Source organism: Aquarana catesbeiana, linkage group LG11 (genome assembly GCF_042186555.1).
Source record: "Aquarana catesbeiana isolate 2022-GZ linkage group LG11, ASM4218655v1, whole genome shotgun sequence".
Lineage (NCBI taxonomy): Eukaryota > Metazoa > Chordata > Amphibia > Anura > Ranidae > Aquarana > Aquarana catesbeiana.
This window is the reverse complement of record NC_133334.1, coordinates 277,022,610-277,037,481: the sequence shown is the minus strand read 5'-3', so window position 1 is coordinate 277,037,481 and position 14,872 is coordinate 277,022,610. Positions and strand designations below refer to the sequence as shown.

General features: G+C 46.3%; 1 protein-coding gene across 2 annotated transcripts in view; it reads right to left on the bottom strand.

The window, feature by feature from the left end:
• Positions 1–2,406, bottom strand: part of LOC141112813 (IST1 homolog) — a 45,491-nt gene extending 43,085 nt beyond the window's left edge. The window contains exon 1 of one of the 2 annotated variants that reach the window (XM_073605881.1): positions 2,245–2,406. The gene's annotated coding sequence lies outside the window, so the exon portion shown is untranslated. The remainder of the gene's footprint in view (positions 1–2,244) is intronic. The other variant, XM_073605880.1, reaches the window with a different exon arrangement.
• Between the last annotated feature and the right edge of the window lie 12,466 nt (positions 2,407–14,872).

Here is a 14,872-nt window from a genome sequence, read left to right as displayed (position 1 = left end):
CCACCATTCAACTGAACCTGTTGCCGGTGAAGGGCAAAGCACAAGTTTGCTTTAAGATGATGGTAACCTTAACTTTCACACGCCCCTTAACACCGAGCCTAGCCTAAGAAAATAACTTCATCCCCCCCCCCCATTGTTTGTTTTTCCCTCTCTTACGTTTTTTGCTGGGTTATCCACAAAAACCATTCTCAGACACTTAGCGATCTAGGGGTGTTCTGTAGGGATCTGCTGCTCCGCCATGAACTACCACCATCTTCTTCTATGACATCATAGCGCATGCACCATGGGACATCCTCAGAGGCCCGTTTTCGCATGGGTTCTTGAAGACTCCCCCCTGACGATTTGCATTCGCCGTGGTGTGCCATCCGGGGGGCTTGCTGCACGAACCAGGAAGATACAGCCAGGCCCCTAATAATGCACCAAGGCGCATTTGCTGTAACGTTTGTTTGCTCCTATTGCCCCGGGGCCTCCTGGGATGTGTGATGTGAGCAGGGGCGGACTGACAACTCATGGGGCCCCCGGGCAATATGAGATTATGGGGCCCCCGGGCAATAAGAGATTACGGGGCCCCCGGGCAATAGGAGATTATGGGGCCCCCAGGCAATAGATTATGGGGCCACACAGTATACACACACTCACATACAGTATACACACACAGACACACAATATACACACACAGAATACACATACACACACTGAAAAGGTACTGGAGAGGCGGGGCAGCTATAATCTTGGGATTTTTTTAAAAAAACACAGATGTTTACATACTGTCCCTGGTTTTATTGAGGCTGGCAACCCTGATGGGGCCCCATAGTGGCATGGGGCCCTCGGGCAGTGCCCGAGAGCCCGAATGGTCAGTCAGCCCCTGGATGTGAGTATTCCCAAGAGTCTGCGGGCAACTAAATACATAATTTCCGCCTAGGCACAAATCCAGGAAGTGCAGGGAGGTGTTCCCCAAAAGAATTCTTAACATTAAACAAAAATCCAGTTGTTAGAGAGGAGATGAATAAAAGAGTGGCAGAGGGTTTGAACCCCAGTCAGGGCTTTTACTGCGCTCTGTGGCTCCGTTACAGGAATTTCCTCCAACTTACCGTCCTGATGACAATATTATATATATATTAATTATATATACCTATTTTATTTATATTTTTTTTTAGCAGTGTGCTGGTACATATTTGTATTCTCTTCCTACCAAAACAGCATTTCCAACCCAATATTAATATTAAATGCCCTATCTGCTGGATTGTTGGACCAGAATAAAGCTATTAGCTAACAAAACCTTTACTTTTGTTCCATGGAATCCTAAAAGCACTTTTGTTATTTTGGCATCTTTTCGAGTATCCGTTACCAGCAGGAGATAGGACAGCTTTACAGCCTGACAATTTTGCTCTGACTGGCAGAGAATACAAGTAAAAAATAAAAATAAAGCAATCCCTGGGAGATAAAGCTGCAAATATACAAGAGTGAGGTTTTATTGCAAATGTCCATTAGTGGGCTGTTTGTCTTTAAAAGAGAAGAAAGGAATTTTTTTTTTTCTGATTAATACTTACCTCGGTGGATGCAGAATGTGGTCTGATGCTACATCTGTCCCCCGGCGCCTCTACACTGCGAACCGAGCGATCGAACATCGCCGATCACTCGGTTTTCACAGCTCCACGTGCAGAGAGCTTGAGACTGTCAGTCACAGCTCTCTGCTCTTCTCCCTCTTCTCCCACTGACACCAAAGACGGGGCATTTTGACATCGGGACTTCTTATACTCGCAATTGCCAATAGTCTGCCCCCCCCCCCCCCCCCCAAAAGTCTGAAGCACAGCAAACTGGCCCTTTGTTTAGAAAGTTTGGAGACCCTCTATTATAACTGATACATCTGCTGGACAGCTTTTTCTGTTAAAAAAAAACAAACAACAAACTTACCGGCCAGATCACCTGGTGAAAAAAAATATATATATATATAATAAAAAAAAAGAAATAAAGCCTAAAAAAGAAAACGAATGCAGCCATCACATCTAAAATATGGTAAACTGCAACATAATAAATGTTTGCGTTGGGGTTTAATACCCATAACCATAATTTACTGTATCGTAGGTAATGTACACTGCTTGTGTATAGAAAACTAGACATTTAAAGGGACATACATTTTCAGGGATGAGCTTTTCAGACCTGGAAATCAGGAATAGCGAGCAACGGGGATAACACAAGTCTAAATGAACGCTTTGTGGGATTTATCAAGGCAAAGGTCCTTACCTGAGCTGACTCCAGACGGGTCCCGACGGCGTAAGGAAGAGAAGTGAGACTCAGGACGGAGGATGTAGTCAGGCTGGATAGATCAGTGTTATTATGGTACGTGTGGTAGGGAGACGAAGGCACGTGTTGTGTTTAGTGACATCATCGCTGGGTGTGGACCATGTGACGTGTGTGATCACACTGATACCTTACCTGGGTGTGGGGAATGCTCACCTGTCACACACACTGCCGCTGTGAAATACAACACAGAGAGAGAGAGCTGAGTGTGGATAAACAGTAGAGCTGCACGATTCTGGCTAAAATGAGAATCGTGATTTTTTTTTCTTAGAATAAAGATCACGATTCTCGTGGCGCAACATCATCTTTCACATTATACAAAAAAATAACTTTACTGTTTTTTTTTTTTTTTTAATTTATTGAAGTGTATTTTTTCCCCAAAAAATTGCATTTGAAAGACCGCTGCGCAAATACAGTGTGACATAAAGTATTGCAACAATCGCCATTTTATTCTCTAGGGTCTCTGCTAAAAAAAATATATATATATAAAATGTTTGGGGGTTCCAAGTAATTGTCTAGCAAAAAATACTGACTTTGTAAGAAACAAGTGTCAGAAAACAGGTTTAGTCTTTAAGTTGTTAAAGGGGAGTTCCAGTCCCCCAAGTCAAATTTTTTTTTTTAAACGCCGCTGTAATTTGTTTAACTCTATCTGCCACAATTAGCTAGTGCCTATAGTGTATTCCGGTTAATTTCAGTTTAAATAAAGAAAGGCTACCTTGATCTCGGAAGCTGGCAGGGTCCATGTCCACTGTGGGCATCTGAATCCCTCTGGTATCTATTTCCGGGATTAGGTGCAGCTGGCTACCCAGCATGCACCTCCCGATCTCACGCCTGCGCAGTAATGTCACCGCGCGGCGCTCCTTCCTCCTTACACGTTGCCATAGCAGCGGTCTGGAAAATAACGCAAGATTTCATCACTAGGCGATGCGCAAGGTTTCCTGGGATACATGACGCCGTTATCCCAGGAGCCCTTGCGAATTGCCTAGTGACGCAATCGCCTAGGCGGGGACTGCAGGAAGTGTATGAGAAAGAAGAATATAAAAGGTATTTCCATTAAAAAAAAAAAAAAAAAAAAAAGGATGCTCAAAGGGGATACCCTAGAGAGTAATGCCGCGTACACACGATCGGAATTTCGGCCCGCAAAAGACCAATGAGAGTTTTTCGACAGAAAATGCGACCGTGTGTATGCTCCATCAGTCTTTTGCTGGCGGAATTCCAGCCAGCAAAAGATTGAGAGCATTGAGCAATTTTCCGGTCGGGTAAAAGTTTCTATCCGAAAATGCGATCGTCTGTGGCAATTCCGACGCGCAAAATCCCTACGCATGCTCGGAAACAATTCGAGGCATGCTCTGAAGCATTGAACTTCATTTTCTCGGCTCGTCATAGTGTTGTACATCACCGTGTTCTTGGCGGTCGTAATTTCAGCGAACTTTTGCGCGACCGAGTGTATGCAAGGCAAACTTGAGCGGAATCCAGTCGGAAAAGCCGTCATATCTTTTTCCAACAAGAAATCCGCTCGTGTGTATGCGGCATAAATGCAGAAAATGGGTGGAACTCCGCTTTAAAGTGATTGTAAAGGTTGTTTTTTTTTAAATAACAAACATGTTATACTTACCTCCTCTGTGTAATTGTTTTGCACAGAGCAGCCTGAATCCTCCTCTTCTCAGGTCCCTCTTTGCTGCTCCAAGGCCCTCCCTCCTTTGAGTGCCCCTCAGCCAGCAGCTTGCTACAGGGGGCACTCAAGAGCCGAGTCAGAGCTCTGTGTATCCATTCAGACACAAAGCCCCGACCCGGCCCCACCCCCCTTTCCCCTGATTGGCTGACTGACTTTGACAGATGCGGGAGCCAAAGGCACCGCTGCTCCGTCTCAGCCAATCGGGAGGAGTGTCCTGGATGGCTGAGGGGATCGTGGACATCGCTGGAGAGAGAAGGGGCTCAGGAAGGTAATTGGGGGGTGCTGGGGGGCTGCTACACACAGAAGGTTGTTTATCTTAATGCATAGAATGCATTAGGATAAAAAACCTTCTGCCTTTACAACTCCTTTGAACTTCCCTCATTTACAGACCGAAGTTCGTGCCTTTGATCTAAGAACGAAGAGTTACAATGTTTATAATTATCTACCAGCGCAGACAATGTGAAAAACTTGGCAGGCTGCCCGTTTTTTTTCTTTTGACAGCTGAGTGAGCAGAGAACTCTCTACACTTGTTATATGAATGAATCGGGAAATTCTGCATAGAGATCGTGAGGGGGGTGGCATCGAGCTCACGATTTTTATAACGATTAATCGTGCAGCTCTAATAAACGGACTGGTAAATTAAAGCGTGGAAAACTCTGGAAAAAAGAAAAAGAAAAAAAATGTATTACTACATTCCTCGTTTTTTAAATTGCTGAAAAGAAGACTTCTTGTGTCTATGGCAGTCGTACAGATTCCTTCCTGTAAGTGTATTTAGGTGTATACATTTTTTTAAACACCGAACCACGCACAACTTCCTCCCTATTTACGATAAAGTCCACTTCTTCCTTCCACCTGCACAGACTTGGTTTCCTTATGTACAACACCTGCTAATCACTCCTATTGGAACTAACAGTCACTTTGTGACAGAAACCATACTTGATTTGATTGTAGCCGTATTAGTGCAATTGTGACAGAGAAAATTGAGTACTGTCCGTGATACTTTTTTTATTTGCACTAACATACAATTTTTCAGGACAAGCTTTCGGGGTATGTCCCCTTCTTCAAGGTCCAAGCAGTACTGATTCACAAATTTTTAAGCAGAATGTTAAAGAAGAAGAAAAAAAAAAAAAAAAAAGAGAAAACCAAACACATACAAATCAATGGTAATAAAGATAGCAGCAGAGTTAGTGAGATAAGACAGAGGGAGAGCTAGGGGGGAATGCGGGGGGGGGATACTAGTCACAGAGCGGTCGTAAAACTTTAGCATAATGTGTAAGGAAACCAATATCTAAATTTAGGCCATTATTCTTCGTGTCAAAAAGAAGTATCATTCTTAGTTCAAACGTTTTCCTTTCCTGGATAGTTCTGAAATTCCCTTTAAGAACTAAGACATTGAGGTCTTCTATAGTGTGGTCCGATTGTGAGAAATGATGTCCCACAGGTGTGCATAAACTGTCTTCTTTATGTTCTTTGATGGTATGTCTGTGCAAATTCATCCTCGCTTGCAACTTCTGTCCTGTTTCACCAACATAAGATCCTTTGCTGCACCTTTTGCATTGGATGAGGTGCACAACATTACTTGAGGTACAGCTGTAAGATCCCATGATATTGAAGGTCCCATTTGTGTGTGTAACACTTTTGAATAGATTTATCTGGTTGCATAGTTTGCAGCGTTTTTTATTGCAGGGTTTGCTTCCATTATTTGTGACTTCATAATCAGAGTGAAGTTTCCTGCTGATTAGTTTGTGTCTGAGGTTGGGTGGTTGTCTGAAAGCCAATAATGGGGGTTGTTGGAATATTCCTTTCAGAGTTTCATCCTCTGTTATAATGGGTTGTAAATCTTTGATTATCTTTTTGATCCCTTCAAGTGTTGGGTTGTATGTGGTGACTAGAGGTACTCGGTTATTTGTTTTTTTCTCTGTATATTGGAGGAGATTTTCTCTTCGGGTTTTCAAGGCTGTGTTTATGCTGTTGTTGATGGTTTTGTCTTTGTAACCTTTCTTATGGAAGGAGTCTGCCAGTGTTCTGAGATGTTTATCTCTCTTCTGGGTCTGAACAAATTCGGTGGTATCTGATGGCCTGGCTGTGTATGATGGCCCGTTTGGTGTGTTGGGGTGAAAACTGGAACTATGAAGATAGCTGCATCGGTCAGTCGGTTTTCTGTATATCGACGTGTGTAGCTTGTCATCCCTGATGTATACTGTACTGTCCAGGGAGTTGACATGTGTGTTCGAATAGTCCATTTTTAGTTTGATAGATGGGTGAAAAGTGTTGATCAATGAGAAGAATTGGTTTAGATTTTCTTCACCTTCAGTCCATATCATGAAGATATCATCAATATAGCGATAATGTCAGGTCCCACACTTACCAGACAGATGAGTCCGCTTGGGCAGAGGGTAGGCTCCCTTACGTATCCGATTCGGGGCCCCTGGTAGAGTAGACAGGAGGCCCACGAGTGCGGAATGGTATGAGGGCCTGAAGCTAGGATCCTGGAGCAAGATGGTCTGGCAAGCAACCGGTAGAGCTTCAGAGCTGGATGGAGCAGATGCTGAGCAGGAGCTAATCAGGCTGGTCACACACAGGCAGAGGTCGGCAACGGGCTGGCAGCAACGGTACAAGGGAGAAGGCAGAAACAAGGTCAGACAAGCCAGGGTCGGGTTCAGGCAGCAATCAGGGGAGGTCCAAGGCAAGCCGGGTCACAACGGGTAAACAATACGGAGATACAGGAACACAAGATGATCACGGAACAAGACATGGAGCTGTTTGATCAGGCAGCACCGAACAGGGACAGAGGCAGACTTAAATAAGCTGATTGGCGCCAAAACGCCGCGCACGTGCGTACGCCAATTCGCCAAAGCGCCGCGCGCCCCCGCACACGCCCGAGCGCGCTCCCGATGCCGGTGTGCACGCCAACGCCACCGGGCACGCCTGCGGTAACGCCCATAGGCGAATGCGCGCTAGCGTGGACGCGCGTTAGCGCGAATGCGCGTACGCACATCCGCCCGGACGCCACCCTGCACGCCACGGCCGGTCAGACCAGACACGCCAGCGCCTCCCGGAACACGTGCCCCAGCACGCACGGAGACACGGGCACCAACGGCTGGGCCATCTTTGCGGCATGAGAAGTTTTAAAGGACTGAAGAAGTTCTCTGGCATGCAGGTTACTTTCTGGCTCCCATGAATTGTCTTCGGGTCCATAGCCCCTCCATTTTACCAGATATTGAATCTGATTGCGTCTTCTTCTGCAATCTAAAATTGCCTCCACCTCGAACTCCTCCTCGCCGTTAACCAAGATAGGTTTGGGTGGCCCAATACTACAGGCAGGAAAAAGAGTTGGGGGTAACCGGCTTCAAGAGGGACACGTGGAAGACTGGGTGTATCCTCAGGGAGTTAGGAAGGTCAAGTTCGTATGCCACATTGTTGATTTTCCTTTTGATCAAGAACGGACCCAGGTATTTGGGGCCCAGTTTTCTGGACGGGCAGGCCAACTTGAGGTTAGCGGTAGACAACCAGACAGAATTGACGGGTTCCAGGACAAGTTCTTCCCGTCTTTTCCTGTCAAAGATTTTCTTGTAGTCTTCCTGAGCCTTGGTCATGGTTTCCTGCAGCAATTTGTTGTTGTTTGAAAAAAAAATCCAAAGTTTCGATACCGCAGGAACAGGGCACTCAGGAAATGGTCCAGGCAAGAAGGATGGGTGGAAACCATAATTGGCATAAAACGGAGACTGATTAGTAGCTGAGTGTAGTGAGTTATTGTAGGCGAACTCTGCGATGGGAAGCAGGGAAGCCCAGTCATCCTGGGAGAATGCAGAAAAACAGCGGATGTATTGCTCCAGGTTTTGATTCGTCCTCTCGGTTTGTCCATTTGACTGAGGGTGGTAGGCCGAGGAAAAGGACAATTCGATTTCAAGGGCGCCACAAAGGGCCTTCCAGAATCTGGAGGTAAATTGGACGCCCCTGTCTGAGACTATATTGGTCGGAACCCCATGCAGTCTGACGATCTCCTTAATAAAGATGGAAGCGGTCTCCATGGCCGAAGGGGTGCCCTTCATGGGGAGAAAATGGGCCATTTTCGACAGTCTGTCCACCACAACGAAAATGGACGAAAAGCCTTCTGATGGGGGGAGTTCCACGATAAAGTCCATTGAAATCATGGCCCATGGTCTCTCTGGGACTGGTAATGGTCTCAACAGACCCCATGCTCTTGTCCGGCTAGTCTTGTTTCTGGCACACGTGTTACAAGACTCCACATATTTCTTGCAGTCCTTAGTAAGGTGAGGCCACCAAAAGGTGCGTTGGACAAGGTCAGTTGTCTTCCGTGTGCCAAAGTGACCAGCAAGTTTGTGATCATGGCACAGGTTTAACACCCGTACTCTTAGCTCCTCAGGGACCACAATTTTATTCTTGAACCAGAACAGCCCATCTTTGGCACAAGCTTCAGCAGGTGGAGACATTCCCATAGAGGCTCGTCTGATTTGGGAGATTAGATCTTCCTGTAGGATTAGGAAATTTCCAGAGGGCAAGATGGTGTCTGGAGACAGGGTCTTCTCAGAATCGGGAAACATTCGGGAAAGGGCGTCGGATTTGACATTCTTGGATCCGGGTCTATAGGTGATATGGAAAATAAATCGGGAAAAAAAAAGTGCCCATCTGGCCTGCCGTGGTTTCAATCTCTTGGCCGTTCTTAGATATTCTAAGTTTTTGTGGTCTGTGTAGACCAAAATGGGGTGCGCTGCACCTTCCAGGAGATAATGCCATTCCTCCAGGGCTGCTTTAATGGCTAGAAGTTCCCGATCTCCCACGTCGTAATTTTTCTCAGAAGAGGAGAGTTTACGTGAGAAGAATCCCACAGGGTACAGGAGTGCTTTGGCGCCTTGTCTCTGTGAGAGCACAGCTCCAACTGCAACTTCGGAAGCATCCACTTCCAGAACGAAGGGCAAGGCAGGGTTGGGATGCTTGAGAATAGTGGCTGACGTGAACAGCGCTTTGAGTTTTTCAAAGGCCTCTTGTGCCTTAGGGGTCCAGCAGAACCGGCTTCCTTGCTTAATAAGTTCTGTAATGGGAGTTATGATCGAAGAGAATCCCTTAATAAATTTCCTATAGAAATTGGCAAAGCCAATAAAACGCTGTACTCCCTTCTTGTCTATAGGTGCAGGCCAGTCCAGGATAGCGGATACTTTTTGTGGATCCATTTTAATGCCGTCAGGGGAAATGATCAGGCCTAGGAACTGGATAGATTGGAGCTCAAACTCGCATTTTTCAAGTTTGGCGTAAAGCCCATGTTGTCTAAGCCGGGTGAGTACGTTTCGTACGTGTTGGCGGTGTTCCATCAGAGAAGCAGAGAAAACCAGGATATCGTCCAGGTAAACGATGACGTATAAGTCCAGGAGGTCATGAAAGATATCGTTGACAAAATGCTGGAATGTAGCCGGTGCGTTGCACAGACCAAAGGGCATGACGAGGTACTCGTCATGTCCGAATCGAGTACGAAAGGCCGTCTTCCATTCGTCCCCCTCTCTTATGCGTATCAAATTATAGGCTCCACGGAGGTCTAGCTTAGTGAAGATGGTAGCAGATCCTAATCTCTGAAATAATTCGGGAACCAAAGGTAGTGGATATCTGTTTTTTATAGTGATCTTATTAAGCTCCCGGTAATCAATACAGGGACGTAAAGAGTGATCCTTTTTTTCCACGAAAAAGATGCCTGCCCCAGCTGGTGATGTGGAAGGACGGATGAACCCTTTCTTCAGGTTTTCATCTATATAGGTTTTCAAGGTGCCCAGCTCCTGCTCAGTTAGAGGGAAAATCCTCCCGAAAGGGACTTCAGTACCCGGTAAAAGTTCTATTGGGCAATCATAGGGTCTATGTACTGGAAGGGTTTCTTCCCCCTTTTTACTGAACACATCCAGGAAATCCCGGTAAGGTTCGGGAAGATCTTGGTTGGACTTAGTTTCTGAGTCCATGCACAGGCATTGGGAGGAAGTTAAAGGAGTCCCTCGTAAGCAATGTTGTTTGCAATATTCAGAAGAGAACTGGATCTTGCCCGTAGACCAGTTGATACTAGGATTGTGGGCCTGTAGCCAAGGTATTCCTAGGATAATTGGGAAGAGGGGAGAGGAGATGACATCTAGGCGTAAAAGTTCCTGATGTTCCGGGCCAATGGTGGCCAATAGGGGAACCGTTTCTTGGGTAACAGGTCCGGAGCGGAGGGTGGAGCCGTCCGCTAAGAAAACTGCCAGTCCCTGGGCTTTAGTTTGAGTAGGGATGTGATGGTTTTCGACGAAGGTCCGGTCAATGAATCCACTACATGCTCCCGAATCAATGATGACCGATACTGGGATGCTCCTTCCAGGTAACTGTAATACAATGGAAAATGTTAGGTGGTTACCGACACTGGGTAAGACAGGTGCACACAACGAGGAGGACGGCAGGCACTTACGTCTTTTATTGGGGCATGCTTTTGCAAAGTGTCCAGGCTCCCCACAGTATAGGCACAGATTGAGTGTGCGTCTGCGTGTCTTTTCCTCTGGGGTCAGAGAGGGACGGAGCAGTCCCAACTGCATGGGCTCAGGGGCTTCCTGGGCTGGAGTAGACGAGAAGAGCGGAGCTTGGTTCGGGGCACTAGGGACCCTGGGCAACATCCAGGTGAGGCGTGGGTGGCCAGCAGATCTCTCAGAGCGTCTCTCCCTGAGGCGGCGGTCAATCTGGATTGACAAGTTGATTAATTCTTCAAGTGTCCGAGGTACCCCCACCCGTGCTAATTCATCCTTTAGGGGATCCGACAGCCCCAGCCGATATTGGTGACGCAAGGCTGCGTCATTACACTCCCTATCGGAGCTCCAACGCCTAAATTCCACAGCGTAATCTTCGGCCGCTCTGCGGCCTTGTTGAAGGGAATGCAAGGCGGTTTCTGCCGTGGCTGTTAGCTGAGGGTCCTCATACAGCTGAGACATGGCTAAGAAAAAGTCACTCAGAGAATCAAGAGATTGGGCCTTTTGCTCCAGCAGATGGTGGGCCCAGGTCTGAGGCTCGCCGGTTAACAAGGATATGACGAACCCCACTTTGGTAGCCTCCAAGGAGAACGTACGGGGTTGTAATGCAAAGTATAGTTCACATGCGTTACGGAACGCCCGGAACTTGCTACGATCTCCGGAAAACTTTTCGGTGTAGGCACCCGGGGCTCTGGTGGAAGCATAACTACAGAAGGTGCTGAGGCAGGATTAGCAGATACTGTTCCCGGAGGAGGGGCCGAGAGGGCCTGGACCTGTCCTTCCAGTCTGGTATAGCCCTCCTGTAGGCTTTTGACAGCTTGGGTAAGACCCGCTAGATGTCTGCACAGTTCATCCATGGGGGAGGCCCCCTGCCCGGACTCAGTCATGGCTGCCTGATACTGTCAGGTCCCACACTTACCAGACAGATGAGTCCGCTTGGGCAGAGGGTAGGCTCCCTTACGTATCCGATTCGGGGCCCCTGGTAGAGTAGACAGGAGGCCCACGAGTGCGGAATGGTATGAGGGCCTGAAGCTAGGATCCTGGAGCAAGATGGTCTGGCAAGCAACCGGTAGAGCTTCAGGGCTGGATGGAGCAGATGCTGAGCAGGAGCTAATCAGGCTGGTCACACACAGGCAGAGGTCGGCAACGGGCTGGCAGCAACGGTACAAGGGAGAAGGCAGAAACAAGGTCAGACAAGCCGGGGTCGGGTTCAGGCAGCAATCAGGGGAGGTCCAAGGCAAGCCGGGTCACAACGGGTAAACAATACGGAGATACAGGAACACAAGATGATCACGGAACAAGACACGGAGCTGTTTGATCAGGCAGCACCGAACAGGGACAGAGGCAGACTTAAATAAGCTGATTGGCGCCAAAACGCCGCGCACGTGCGTACGCCGATTCGCCAAAGCGCCGCGCGCCCCCGCACACGCCCGAGCACGCTCCCGATGCCGACGTGCACGCCAACGCCACCGGGCACGCCTGCGGTAACGCCCATAGGCGAACGCGCGCTAGCGCGAACGCGGGTGCGCACATCCGCCCGGACGCCACCCTGCACGCCACGGCCGGTCAGACCAGACACGCCAGCGCCTCTCGGAACACGCGCCCCAGCACGCACGGAGACACGGGCACCAACGCGCCCCAGCGCGCACCGGCGCCCAACCAGGTAACCTCTCTGACAGATAATATCTGTATGGCTTTTGTTGTATGCTGTTCAGAAATTTGTCCTCCAGGTCAGCCATAAATAAATTTGCATATTGGGGTGCCATTTTGCTTCCCATAGCAGTACCCATACACCGGAGATAGATGTCATTATTGAAAGTGAAGTAGTTGTGTGTAAGAATGAATTCAATGAGCCGTGTCACATCCTCAGCAGTGTATTGTAGAAAACATGGCCTCAGGCCTTGTAGAAAACATGTTAAAACCTTTAGTCATGAACACTGCAAGTTTCCTGCAAGACACCACTGATTTTCTGAACAAGCTTAACAATATACAACAATTACCACTTAATACACTTCTAGTCACTATGGATGTAGAATCTCTGTACAGTAACATCCCTCACAAGGATGGGTTGGCGGCATGTCACAGATTCTTATCATCCTCACCAGACCACAAATACACTGCTGAGGATGTGACACGGCTCATTGAATTCATTCTTACACACAACTACTTCACTTTCAATAATGACATCTATCTCCAGTGTATGGGTACTGCTATGGGAAGCAAAATGGCACCCCAATATGCAAATTTATTTATGGCTGACCTGGAGGACAAATTTCTGAACAGCATACAACAAAAGCCATACAGATATTATTGCTATATTGATGATATCTTCATGATATGGACTGAAGGTGAAGAAAATCTAAACCAATTCTTCTCATTGATCAACACTTTTCACCCATCTATCAAACTAAAAATGGACTATTCGAACACACATGTCAACTCCCTGGACACTACAGTATACATCAGGGATGACAAGCTACACACGCCGATATACAGAAAACCGACTGACCGATGCAGCTATCTTCATAGTTCCAGTTTTCACCCCCAACACACCAAACGGGCCATCATACACAGCCAGGCCATCAGATACCACCGAATTTGTTCAGACCCAGAAGACAGAGATAAACATCTCAGAACACTGGCAGACTCCTTCCATAAGAAAGGTTACAAAGACAAAACCATCAACAACAGCATAAACACAGCCTTGAAAACCCGAAGAGAAAATCTCCTCCAATACACAGAGAAAAAAACAAATAACCGAGTACCTCTAGTCACCACATACAACCCAACACTTGAAGGGATCAAAAAGATAATCAAAGATTTACAACCCATTATAACAGAGGATGAAACTCTGAAAGGAATATTCCAACAACCCCCATTATTGGCTTTCAGACAACCACCCAACCTCAGACACAAACTAATCAGCAGGAAACTTCACTCTGATTATGAAGTCACAAATAATGGAAGCAAACCCTGCAATAAAAAACGCTGCAAACTATGCAACCAGATCAATCTATTCAAAAGTGTTACACACACAAATGGGACCTTCAATATCATGGGATCTTACAGCTGTACCTCAAGTAATGTTGTGTACCTCATCCAATGCAAAAGGTGCAGCAAAGGATCTTATGTTGGTGAAACAGGACAGAAGTTGCAAGCGAGGATGAATTTGCACAGACATACCATCAAAGAACATAAAGAAGACAGTTTATGCACACCTGTGGGACATCATTTCTCACAATCGGACCACACTATAGAAGACCTCAATGTCTTAGTTCTTAAAGGGAATTTCAGAACTATCCAGGAAAGGAAAACGTTTGAACTAAGAATGATACTTCTTTTTGACACGAAGAATAATGGCCTGAATTTAGATATTGGTTTCCTTACACATTATGCTAAAGTTTTACGACCGCTCTGTGACTAGTATCCCCCCCCCCCCCCCCTGCATTCCCCCCTAGCTCTCCCTCTGTCTTATCTCACTAACTCTGCTGCTATCTTTATTACCATTGATTTGTATGTGTTTGGTTTTCTCTTTTTTTTTTTTTTTTTTTCTCGTCTTCTTTAACATTCTGCTTAAAAATTTGTGAATCAGTACTGCTTGGACCTTGAAGAAGGGGACATACCCCGAAAGCTTGTCCTGAAAAATTGTATGTTAGTGCAAATAAAAAAAGTATCACGGACAGTACTCAATTTTCTCTGACAGAAACCATGAAATCAGACTGAGACAGAAGTACAGTTAAATCACACTTGTTTAATAATAAAAGTAAAAAGAACAAAGGTAGTAAAAACACAGCCAGAGTTCAGGAACCGGAACGGATAGTCAGACAAGCCAAACGTCAGGGAGCCAGAGATGAGCTTAGTAAAACAACAAGCAGGTTCTGGAGCCAGAAGGGATGTCAGCCAAGCAGGTCTTTATGTCTTAAGTATTATGTCTTACAGCATTAGAAACAGGAAGAGAACACAAACAAGTGCATACTTAGATACAGAGGGTACTTCCTCTCATATCATAGAATACATGAACTATACATTATAATCCTAACATATGGTTGGTGTAGGTGTATAAAAAGGAATACGCGCTTGAGACTTCAATTAGGCTTTAATTTTAATTTACAAGAAATTATAATGACATTCCTATCTCTGAGTACGTTGGTTGTTCATCTGTACCGGGGTTGTCCCTTGAGCTGCCGAGTGTGAGATCGGGCAGGTCACCTAATCTTCTCCACTGGTATTCAACACACCCTCTCTAAAACCAACGACACCTAAAAACAGCAAACATTATAATACAAGTTATAAACACAAAAGTTTATTATAAAGGATAATGAGCAATATGCAAAAAAGAAAAAAAACCCATAGTAGCCAGTCACCACTCATCTTCCAACGTTCTCTCTATGTTTAACCGTGTAAT